Genomic DNA, 13376 nt, shown 5'->3' with positions numbered 1-13376 from the left:
GGAATATCTAACTATTTTACACTTCAGGATTTAATACATATAATTTTATATCCCAATGTCCGATTTATGCTTATGAATAAATGAATAACGCAAAATTCAGTAGTGTAAGAACATATATCTCGGAAATTCAATACGCTAAGCGCCAGCGACATAGCTCTAGAAACATTTTAAGTTATGTAAAAAATATTTTGCATGGAAAAAAATCAGAAAGTAGCATAAACGCTTAATAGACTTTGTGGAAAAATTAAAACCGTTAAAATGAAGCTAATAAACTTCCAACTACGAATTTATTATTATGTTATTATCAAATAAAATATCATTTTATGCTACATCAAGGATTTCAACGATTTTGTAAATGGAATCGGAAAAATTTGGTTGAAAAAAAAACTTTATATAGAATTTTGAATTTATGCGTTTATCCCCTTTTGATACTTTCTTTTTAGTTTTTCTTGGATATAAAATAGTAGTAGCGTTAGCGAATTTATGACTAAAGCCTGGTTCCTACCAGAAAGCTACAATCCATCTGCTACCGTCGCACCGCCGTTCCATCAAAACTATTCCAACTTCCGCTACACATCGATCTGTCTAACAAGTTCCCTTCTTTCAACAACAAAAAAAAAAAAAAAGTCAACGTCAAAACAATTGTAAATGAACTCTTACTAATCAAAATATATATACAGTATATAGCGAATGAATCATCTTGAGTAATTTATTTACTCACATTTTTCTAAAGAAATTATGAAAATCAAATACATTATACTACGTATAGGTTTGTAGAACAAGTATTTTATAAAAGCTAATTTATCTTACTTAATGCCATTTTCTGATGATAAAAGACACATTAAATATTTGCAATTCATTTTAAAACTTTACAAATAAACTCTAGAAGAGTTAGGGAAAAATTAAATTGTTATAAAAAAAATAAACTTATTTTCAGTATAAAACAATAATATAAGGAAATTCTTAGAAAACGACAAAAATTTATTCTGAGATAAACAATGTTTAGTAGGAAATTAAACATGTTCTTAGCAACTAATCACTGATATTTCTGCTCTATATCGTTCCAAAAATGATTTTTTTTTTTTTTCATTATTTATATAGGCCTACTATTGCTATCCTACTTAGCATAGCAAACATGTGGCTTAAATTTCGCCGCCGAAAGATATTTAAAAATAATCTAAAATTATTTAAAGTCGTGTGAAATTAAATTATAAATAATACGAAATTTTCGTTATTCTAATTTTTTACTTTTAATTTAATATGAACTTTTAGTTAATGATTTGATATATGAGATAAGTTCTAAAGCATTTTAATCTGAATATTTATGTAGAATTACTTTAAAACTCAAAGTAAAATATTAACAGAACTAATTTGAGTACTCAGAAAAATCACCTGTTCATCGATAAACAAAACTGTTAATCATATTTTCAAAATAAAAAAACAAATCGAAAAAATTCAAACAAGAGTTCTCAATCTGAAATGCAATAGCGAAGAATTTAACAGAAATCTAATAATCAATCAATTTAATAATAAACTTTTGTATGATATATTTCTCCCATATTTTTTATTAAAAAAAAATACTTCCTCATTGACTACATATCACACGACGAATCGTCCTTACCTTCATGATCATCAGAAATATCCTACACCATAAAATAATATTGTGACTGTCTTTCCATCGATTTGTTTCCCGTTTGGACGTTATCAGAATCACAGAGATCAACTTCACTTCGTAGATTCTGAAGACAATACTTCTCTATAGCATACACAGTCTATATTTTCTTGAACCTATTACAATCTAAATTTAATTTTTATCTAATAAACTGATATAATAACTAATATATAATAAATTTTATTTTATACTCTTAAGTACTGCAATATCAATAAAGTTATTTATATCTGTCTATTTTTTTATTTCTATTTTTAATTAAATATATAATGATGTGTATATATATTTTAATCAGAATAATTAGGAAACCTATAAAATTAGAAAACTGTGAAACATTTGTAAATGTTCTCGCTTCTATATTTCTTTCTTAGTTTGCTATAGGCCTATAGCAGGCCTATATTTCACTGTATATATGTATATATAATTTCTGTAGCTTTACAATTTAAAATATTAATAAAATTCAGTTAATCATTAAAATTATTTTAATACTAGGGAGCTTTGCCCCCGACCGCCGTATGTGGCTCGACTCCCATTCTCTTGGCTCACGGACTTTACCCACTTATTCTCATTATGACTATTCATAACAAAAATCCCAAAGACATGAATATCTTCATCTGTTTATAATTATATAGATAGATGAAAAGAAGAATTCCGTAACGTAAACTAAATTCAGATCCATTTCGAAATGCACCTCTATATTCAAATTAATTGGAAAAACAGCTTTTTATTCTTATCACATAACAATACATTTCTTTCAGATTTTTATCATCAAAATCGAACATAGAACAATCTCCAGATCCAGAACAAAAAAAAAAAAATTATAAAATCAGCCGAACATCACGAATTTTTGAAAGTCCCACAGAAAAACGTTCCAATTCCAGTTATGTTGATTCGCTTTGCTCGCTCGTCCCACAGGTTTCGCCCATTTATTTCCAATATAGAATATTCATTTTAAAAAATTTCCTGACACATCAACCCCGCAAGGAGCCAATACAGTTCCATTCGCTTCGCTCAACCTCCCGCAGGATAGGCATTCCAATTTCCCACACCCGTTCGTTTCGCTTCCCTCTCGTTCCAATCCTCTTTCGCTTCGCTACTTGTTCAAAAATTTTTGCGAAGATTCTTCGACTTCCGGTACCGCCGTTTCTACTTCCTTCTTGGCTGACATAAGTGGCTCAATCCCTCGCTCGCTTCGTTCACTCTCCCCCTCATTTCCAATATAAACTATTCATAACAGAAGTTTCATGATGATTTTAAGCCTAAGTATTTTATATAGAGAGAGCAGATTATTTTTGCTTCGAACGTTCTTCCCAAAACTCACAATATTTATCGTACTTTAATTCGATTGTTTGCAGTTAAACTGATAAAGAACAAGAAAGCTTGCTTCTATGTAGTAAACATAAACGCAAAATATTTATTTTAATAAAATATTAATAAATAAATATTAGCATATTACTTGTACAGTATTTTTAACTACTTTTACATTAATGAAAAAATCAAACTCAATATTAAAGCAACAGTTACATATCGCAGATTTTCTATAAAAATAGTAATTACACTGTATAATAGAGTGCAAGTAATTAAAGTAATATCTTATTCTTATAATTCTTCATATAAAAACTTTTAACTAAATACAAATTTATTTACTATAAGCAGCAGCAGCAGCAGCATTTTCATCATTAATAATACTAAATGTTTGTATTTACGTTATTAGAAATGATAGCGTATGTCTTACAAATAAATTACACAGTAAAACCTGTGAAAGTAGGAATTGCCCTATTATAAACTTTTCACTAGTTCAGCCTTGAAAAGAAACTGATTACTACTTCAGAATTTGAACGTACTTTCTTTGCTACATTCATTGAAATGTCCTCAAAATAAAAGGAAAATTCGCAGAAAATAAAATATTCATATAAATGTAAAATACATTCACAAACTAAATTAGAAAATGCACTTGTTATCTCACTGAAGATATAGACTTTTAATATCCATCTTGGGTGGTTGCTCGAATTCGATACTCTCGAGCTCCGTCTGTGTGTCATAGTCATAATTACTGGCAAAGTATATATTTTCGGTAATATTTTAAACGTATGGATAGGCTATACAGGAAAAACAGAGCACTCTCCTGTCTGTTTTAAAACCAAAGTATATTTATGCCAGAAGGAAAAAATGTAAAATACAGCTTAAATAATGTCGGAAATAGAAAATATTGTTAAAAATATACGTAGAAAAGACTAAAATGTCTTGATTTTCGCCGTGTCGAATCACCAGAACAACAGTCTTTTCTCGGAAAGACGAGACTATTCCTCTAATAAAAGATTGTCTCTGCCAAAATAAATGCAATTTTATAAATTTTCGTCTTAGGGAGGTTACGCCTGTCGCAAGTTTACTATGTATAAAACAAATAACATATCTAATGTCTTAAACTCTGCATTATTATTAAAAAGACAAGTCAAAATTTTTACGAAAATTAGATCAAGATAATGTTGGGTATTTTCAAAACTAAACTGATAATTTAAGGCTTATATTTATTTATTACTGAACACACTTTAATTTTATAAATAAATTTTATTATTAAATTTTTAAAATGGCAAAGAATGTCTTCTTCTGTTCACTTGTTGCAACATAAATAGGTGATTTTTTTATGGAAAACAGAGCTTGTAATAATAAATTTTAATTGTGTATTTTTAACGATGAAAATAATATATATAAAACATTTTATATTACTGTATTATCTAATATACAAATATAAACGTAATTAAAATTTCCAATAAATTTTCTTTGACATCTAATAATTTTATAATAAAGAAATTGAAAGAAAATAAAACTTTAATAATTATAAATATCAATATGAAGAAAATTTTTTAAACTATATTTCTTAACATTATGCCATTTTTATTAGTTTTTTGAACATGTTTAAATGATAAAAGGTGATTTTTTAGACAAAAGAATGCAATAGCATACATTAAACAGAAGACATTAATAGTTTAATTAGTTCTTACGTTTAATTTTATTAATGGAAAACAAGTTTTCTCAAGACAAGTAAAAAAGATTGAGAATCTTTACATAATTTTGAAATGTCTATTTCAGAATGTTTGATGACCAATGAAACAGATTTCTATCTAATGATATTCAAAATGAAGTAACATAATTATGCACATCCTTCGTGTGTTACAGATTTTTTTATGTTTGTTCCTTATATTTGTTAGAGACGTCGATTCGGTATTCAAGAATATGCCACGATTTAGTACAAGCAGAAATTCATTCTAAAAGTTATCCTAAGCGATATATTTTCTATGAAGTTATTACAATTTTTGCACAAATTATACTAATAATACACGTTATACTTGTTACAAACATTAAATGAGTAAAAATAATAATAAAAATTGACGATCAAATAAATTTCACAGATGAAATATTTTAGTAAATATCCCTATCACCCAAAACATAACTCATGAGATTTTCCTTATAAATTTGATATTTATGGAAAAACCCCGACTAGATCTTTTATAAAATACCCATCATAAAATAATAATAATAACGAATTTAAGAGAACTTTTACACTTTTAATCATATCGATCACTTTCAATATGGTCTACTAGCTCTCATCTGGATTACAAATAAAAAAACCTCCAAATTAATAACCTAATTAATCTTTATAAAATATTAAAACAGATTTTTGTCATTTTTAAATTTGTATGAATTTTTATTTCACAAACTATTTATCATTTAAATTAAATATTAACAAAAGTCTTACATTAATAAAACAGTTTAAACATATTTATGATTTTTAATATTTCGAATCTAAGGATTTGACAAAGATTGATTAACTTGGAAAGTATTGAGGATGCTTCAGAGGAAATCGAACTTGGGACATCAGATTTAAAAAAAAAACTAATCAAGCTTCTGTTGTCATTCAGGTAGTCAGTAATCAATATCGTGATCATAACTGTCTTCGATATTATTATTGCATCATATTTCATTTTCATACAGAACACAACTATAGATTGCTTTATATATAAACTATAGTAAGTTATAATTTAATTTTACTAATAAGCATTAATAATCAAGAGCTTTTTCAACGAAAATAAAATATTTCATAATTGCAATGCGATGTAATATATGCATCCTTTACTATTTCAATTGAATATATTTCATAAATAATAATAATACATTAGTACTTGTACTAATCACAATATTACTACTTAACTGCTGCTTTATGATGTCATCAACGCTACCGATTTAAAATGAAAAGACTAAATTAATAATAAAAGCAATTATAATTTACTTTTAATCTTTGTAAAATTATTTACAGCCTTATAACTATTTTTGAAATTATAAACTATTCGTTAAAAATATTTCGATTTATGTAAAAATTAGGTTCGTTAACACTTTAATTTCTTAAAAATTGCTATTTCAATATACATTATTTTCAAGTGTTAAATATTCTAGTTAAAGATTTTATATTTAAAACTATATATTTAAACTAAATGGAATCTTTTGCATATCAACAATAAACGATCTCTTATCAACGAATACAAATATTTATCTTTACAATTATATAATAAAACTAGTTTACGACAAACATTTCGCATCTCAACTTTAACGTAATTTGAAGTGCCATAACTATTTTTAATTTAATTGCTTCTAAATATTTTAGATATTTCCTTCAATATGAAGCGGATAGAAAAAAATGAATTAATAATAAAAATATCATCTTTTACAGAAAACAAAACCATTTATGTGTGAAAAAAGTGGTAAAAAAAAGCCTTAACCAAAAGCCAGAATCAAACCATTGAATTAAAAACAATTTGCTTAAATTCAAACTTATCCAAAAGCCAATCGCCTTGTCGAGTAAATACGGGAATAACTCTCAATTTAGGAGTCCGATAATTTAAAAATTTTTGCCAAATTCTGGGAGTTATCTGGTGAGTCCAAGAGTTGGCAACCCCATTACAAGATAATTGAAATATTACATAAGTATTAGGGGAGAGAGAATGAAAGAAAATCTTAACGGTTGCTTACATGAGGAAAGCAATAAAGTTAATGACTGTAAAAAGTATTTGAATATTTTAATAAAAAATTTGAATACAATACAAGTATCCGTCGTACAACACAGTACTTCTACAACACGGTTTCGCTCTAACAGGATTTAAAAATTGGGGATATCCTCCGTATAACGAACCGTACTTTTAATTGGAATTGTTTCTTAATCATTGATTGCTTTAATAAACATATTTCTCTTAGTAACAAAAAAGAATAGTATACTTTTGCTAACTTATGGGACATAACCCTATGTTTTACATTAGCCCTTTGTTTCTTATAGCACGGATTCGCATAACACGGCACTGTTTTGGAACGTAAATACCGTGTTATACGAGAGATACCTGTATATTTATTTGTAAAATTAATCTTTAGCAAATACTTAAAAATATTATTTATATATTTTATTAATTATAACTTAAAACAATTTGGAAAATAAAGTTTGAACGTTTGCTAACCTATTATGGAAATAAACCAGTGTAGTTTATCAGTAAGATTTAAAGGGGAAAAAAATGTATAAAAGCTGTTCATATTGTATGTTAAAAGTTATTTTTAATTAAAAATAATTTATATTTAATAATAAGTCTGTTTTCAAATATATACGTTATATTCTTCAGTATTCTACTTGTTTATAATCAGAATTGCGACCATTGATATTCAATATTGAAGATAATTATACTGTAATTCAAAATTTGTTACATCTAGTTTATTTCTTTACGTAATAAGCGTAATAATCTTACAATGTTTAAAAGAAATTCAACATAATGCTATACAACAAACTTTAAAAAATTACATTCCTCCACATTTTAATGGAAAAGCTAATGGATTAAAATAACGGTTGAAATTTTTTACATTCAAATTATTAGCAATCATTCATTAATATTGAATATCTTAATTGTATTTAAGATTTTTTTTAAAACGTATTTCATTATAATTAAATATTTATTAATCAGAAATCCATTTCACTAAGTTTTAGTGGTATATGTCTATAAAAAAATATTTTTTTTAAATGATTAATTTGACGAAAGAATAAAAACAATGAAAAACTTCGGTCAATTTATATTATAATGTTCATGTTCAATTTACATAAATATTTATATAAAAAATTATTTATATATACGCGTAATTTTGTTAATCTTGGACTTTCATAATAGGTCAGCTCCAATACCAAAATTAATCCCGATTGGCTTTTATGTCAATCGAGATTAACAAGCCAAATTGCAAATTTCTCTTTGTACTGAAAGATTAATCAATTTACAAATTACCAGTAAAAGCGTGTCTTCACTTGATTGCATATACTATATCAATTAAAAACTTATCACGTATTTATACTTCTCTGTAAAAAATTTATTTGCTAATGATTTACTAGTTTTGTAGTATAAAATATAATATACGAATTCTAGTTGTTTTAAAAAACAAAATTACTCTTATAATTGATCTAATTGGGTTGCAATTTAAAAAAATTGTAGACCTATAAATTCCCACTGTCTCTCCTTAATCTCGAGAACAGAGTTAGATAGATGAAAGACGAGACCAGATATGGAAACCTTAGGAGCGGGAGTCCCCGATATGCGAAATTGTCGATGCAAACCGGACGTCATGTTATTTCAATTCAAAAATTTTCCCTGAAAGGAGTTAGATGACTGGCACGACTCGATCGCTTAAGGAAAAGAATGATGTACAGGAGCAAGACACTGCTAATTAGGTGGTGAGTATATATTTTAAATTAAATATTAAAATACATAATTAAAAATTGCAGTTTAGCGTTGTGAGATATATAAGAACAAATTATGCACGTTTTTAGTAATAGAAATATCAAGGATACTGTTTAGTTTACGAATGATAGTTAAATATGACAGTTGAAGTTTTCCTCATTGATTTTACACTGTCAGCGAAACTTTCAATAAAAGCAGCAACGAATTTAACAGGAAACTACGTCTTGATATTTACTACTATAGAATGAGATGTAGGTTTAGTTTAATTACTATTTTAATATAGTCTATGGGAGACCTATTAAGTAAATGTTACATTACTTAATAAACTTTTTTAGAATATATATGAATAAAATTGAATAATGAATCCAAACTGAATGTAATAAATGGAAAAATTTTACAAAAACCCGAAAGATTATAAAATAAAATTCTTTCGTTTAATTGCGTTTTTCAATTCAAAAGTTTACTCTCTGTCCTATATATTTATTGCAATATATAAATACATATGTTTCATTAATATACGGACCTAAAAATACAACGCATTAATTGAATTTGATCCTTACGAAGTAGCTCGTTAGGTATCAGCTTGAAAGTTTCTTATATGCTAATAAGCCTATTGGCATTTCAATTAATTACGGCTCACTTATGCATATTTCGTTTGAAAATGACTATCGTGAACTAGTAAATTCTACGAGAGAGAATAGCGATTAATGACAAAATAAAACAATTTAACGATCAGTAAGGCACTTTTCAGGCATGAGAAAAAAGGAAACATATTATACATTTTTAGATCTTTAATTCCACTGTTTGCGATTTTTAAATGAACTGTTTTAGTTTTAATTATTATTAAATATAAGACACTGCTGATTGCCGATTTTTAATTTTTAAACTTGCCTTAAAATACTCTGATTTTTAACTTTTAAATTTATATGACTTTACATTAAATCTATTTTTAAATCCAAATGAAAAAATTGAGCTTTATACGTCTGAGTAATTTATTTCTTTGTTAATTTGTGAGCTAAGATTAACAAAGAAATTGTAAGTTTGTTGTTATTATGTATCTCAAAGCAACAGAACCTACTACTAAAGCAACAACTCCCATTAAAATCTAAAATCATCTATATAATGCAATTTGAATTCTCGATTTGAAGAACAAGGAACAATTATTTATCCACTTATGTAATAAGATTAATTGCTATTACTACTAAAGTTTTAAAGCAGAGTCATTACATCTAATTTTGAATGGAATTTGAGATGTTTAAGATGGATTCAAAACTAATAGAGAATTGAATAACTATTTAAAATTGTGGTTAAAATTGATTATATTTAAATTATATTTTAGTTTCGGGCAAAAAACTTCTAAACGATTCTTATTAACTATGAATTAACGCGCAAATATAGTCTTAGAATATTTTGATTATTACATTTTGATATTTTTAATCGGTAATTCGAGTTGTTGAATACTATATCATATATGATATCAGTATAATCCTAAATCATTATTGTAAAGCATCGCCAAACACAATGGGCTTGAAAAAAGCCCTCTTACCTCTTAGTTCCAACAGAGTAAAAAAAAATTTAAAAAGATATATATACAACACACACACTTATGTAAATCTATTATAAAGCATAGCAATGTAAATTTTTAGATTAAAAATCAAAACATTATACGATATTGCGGTAATTAAATAGACAATTGTTTAGACAGGTTTAATACATAGTCGCCATGTCACTTCTAAATGGCTCAGTTCTTAAATAGAAGCTGACAAATTACACATCGAAAATTTGTCGAGAATGTCTTAACTGATAAGATAATTAGATTTAAAAGCAGAAAATAATACTTTTTCAAACTGTTTAGAGTTTTTCTTGTTCAGCCAAGCTTCTATAGTTTCGTGAAGATAAATTAACTAATAAATTAAAATATAAAATCAAATTTTAAAATAATTATCAAAGTTAATTTATTCTGATTTCAATATTAGACTATAGGCCTATATCCATATATAATAAAACAAATACTTTTGACGTATAGCCAAATATTTATATTAATTAATTAAAAAAGAAAAAATCGAAATAGTTTAAGGATCATGATATAAAAGAGAATATGAATTAAAATTTTTAAAATTAACTAACATTTACGAACTACCCAACACAGTCAAAATAAAAAATATCATAGCTCATTACAGACACGATTTAAAGTTACAAGATTTCATTAAATTCTACTAATTTTTAGACAACTCATTTTAAATGGAAATTATAAATTTTGCTACACTACAGCACAGGTATATAAGTTAAATCAGTATTAGATGGTGAATAAAAGTTATGGAAGAAAGTGTGGAAATAAATTTTGTTTACAAAAACTGACTGAACTGGTGTTTTCTTACCATACCAAACAACACAATAACGAGCAAAACAATAGTGTTTTCCGAAAAAAAGATTCGAAAAAACAAAATATAATTTTTTGCTAAATCACCACGTCGCCCTTTGTGGTATGGGTTAGTTGGTGAACAGTATATGGATGAACCCTCTAGAGTCTACTCTGTTATTTTTGACTGATTACAGGTTAGACTCATTATTCAAGCTGCTAAAGTATTATATACAAGAAACAAAAGTCATCCGCTAATCTTAACTTAATATCTTCGAGGCTACAGCAAACATGAACATGTGTAAAACATTTTGCAAGTCATAAATAGAAACATTCGATTTTTTCACTTATTTTTACAGCAATTGAGCGTAAACAGCACACATGCAAGCATGAACAACGTATCAATATGTGGCGTTACCTTTTAGTTTACACAATAATTACACCTAACCCTCATTTACCCTAGATGAATTCATAAATCAAGATATTATCAACGGTTTTTGCTCGTCGGCTCGTTTCTAAAATTAATTTGATTCGTCGTCCTCCTATACTGGTACGTAATAAGAATAAATTACAAATAAAAATTATCATCTTTAATTTTCAATTTTGAATTTTTTTACTAAAATTTAAAGATTTTTATTATAACTGATACAATTTTATATATAATAAAAACAAATACTATATAGTACGTCCCCAAAAGACTCTCCAGATAAATCGACTGACCTCTCGAAGAAAGCACGTTGGGAATCCCTTTTCATACTATCATAATCTAAATCGAAAATATAGTATCACTTACAAAGTCAACTTATGTATGAATAAAGATTAAATTAAAAAGGATAAGGGGTAAATATGCTCCACATAAAAAAACAATATAAATATTTTTGTATGTTTAAATTCACATTAATAACTATTTAATGACTAATAATAAAGTAATAAATAATCGTCATTACTTATTTTTGATTAAAAAAACACAACTTTTTAAATGAAATCATACGATTTTATATTATTCTGTTTAATTCAACAACGAATTCATTCTGTTAAAGGTACTGTATTTGCAAAATTAACATTATACGAATGTATTAATTTAATTTGTGCCATAATCTTCTTTGTCGATTGAAAGCTATTCAAAGATTTTCCTTCCAATTTTTGCTAAAAAATATTAGGGATTAGCGAAAGTGATTAAGGTGATGGAAGTATAGTTAAAGGTAAACTAAGCGTTAATTCAAACTGGAGCTCGATTAGTCATTAAGACATCTGGAAAATGTTAACAAAAATATAAATTATGAAATTGTTTTCTCAACAAACAATATGAAATATAAAATAACTTTAATTCTGCTTTAAAATAACGTTTGTTTCATCGATTTTTCAGAGCATATATAGTAGTATAGTGTAATTTATAAGGCAAATACGTATTAGATTACTGTTTCAAAATATTGAAAGAGTTGTGATGATAAAATTTATCTTACGTAAAAAGAAAAACTACAAAATTAAATTTATTTAATTAGTCTGGCATCATAAAAGGAATGTGTGTGTGTGTATTTTATTGTGTTTTACACAATAAAATACGAGTATATTCTGTAAACAAGGAAGTCGAGAGCTCGTATGGAGCCCGAAAGTGAGCGGGTCCTTTTGCCTTATTTATTTTTTTTAACAAATGAAATATATAGAATATTTCTTTATTAATAAAAAGCAATTTAAAGATTCTATGTTTTCTAGTAAAAATAACATTAATTTATAGGGATAGGAACCACTACGGTTCCCTGTTTCCTGTGGACCCTGAAAACTTAGGGACCCATTCTTACCTATCTCACCCCGACGGTTCTGTCTGTATATTTTTCAACAATGCAACTATGTATCCGTTATTTGTTTTATTTTTAATTTGCAGATTGAAGGTTAAGCGTACCGACATTAAATTTTACGTTATGTTTGATTACTTTTCGATCACTTCAATAATCTATTTTAATCGAATATAAGTCGATTATACTTATTATTGAAAATATAAATTAAATAAATATTAATATACAGTACACATTAAGCTCTGTAACATATTTTTTCCATATGTTTCATAAATGGTAATATTTATTATAATAAATGAATATATTGTAGGTATTTAAACTTTCAGAACAAAATTGTGCTAAAAGCGTATTAGTGTAATCAAGTTTATATCGGATTTGATAATGGTAATTTAAATAAAAATGTCTCAAAATGTAATTAGTTAATTTATAACATAAAAAATGAAGTCGAGTTGTAGTAAATATAGTCCTACAAGATGAAACAGAGTGAATTGTAAAATGAGAGAAGGAATTTTTCTTTCTTTTCTTTCTCCATACGTTGGTCTTTGTCACATCACATACGTTAGAAAATGGTAAAATAAATTTTTTTGGTTGAAAATTTTATGATAATTTCAATATATTCAACATTTTACGGATACAATTTTCATCGGAATTAGTATTTGATAAAAATATTTGTTAGTTTTCAAGAATATTTTCTACATAAATCAATTATAAATATTCAATTTGTTATCTCATAACCTCGTATTATTGAAAAACGCATATTTAATAATGTCTTAATGTAATGATGCCATATAATTAAA

The 13376-nt window shown here is 26.3% G+C and overlaps 1 protein-coding gene across 1 annotated transcript in view; it reads right to left on the bottom strand.

Moving 5' to 3' along the window:
- Positions 1-13376, bottom strand: part of LOC136981629 (lysine-specific demethylase 2A-like) — a 107123-nt gene that overhangs the window by 76290 nt on the left and 17457 nt on the right. The gene's annotated exons all lie outside the window — the stretch shown is intronic.

Source organism: Centruroides vittatus, unplaced genomic scaffold, assembly GCF_030686945.1.
Source record: "Centruroides vittatus isolate TY-2023 unplaced genomic scaffold, ASM3068694v2 contig_1168, whole genome shotgun sequence".
NCBI lineage: Eukaryota > Metazoa > Arthropoda > Arachnida > Scorpiones > Buthidae > Centruroides > Centruroides vittatus.
Note: the sequence above shows the minus strand (reverse complement) of the source record. Positions and strands in the feature narration are given on the sequence as shown.